We start from the raw sequence: 304 nt of genomic DNA on the forward strand, positions 1-304 counted from the left end.
CGGAGAAGGGGCAGGCGGCCAGCTGCTCGGCACGGGCACTAGTCCACACGCCAAAGAGCCAGGGCCTACGGCAACGACTGTACCAGCTGTTTGGAGACAGCTCCCCAGAGGCCGAGGCAGAAGGTCCATCAGGTCAGACGCCGCGGACACGGACACCCTCACCAACGCGGGCTGGGACGCCGTCCCCGCCTTTGTGGGAACCTCTCTCAGCGCCAGCATCTGCGGCGACCGACGTCTTCATCACCGCGCCGTGGAAGCTCCCAGCGAAGAAGGACGCGTCGTCCCCAGAGCAAGGGACTGAACG

This window comes from Odontomachus brunneus, unplaced genomic scaffold (genome assembly GCF_010583005.1).
Source record: "Odontomachus brunneus isolate Ranch 3 - 2012 unplaced genomic scaffold, Obru_v1 Obru_scaffold_061, whole genome shotgun sequence".
NCBI classification, from domain to species: domain Eukaryota; kingdom Metazoa; phylum Arthropoda; class Insecta; order Hymenoptera; family Formicidae; genus Odontomachus; species Odontomachus brunneus.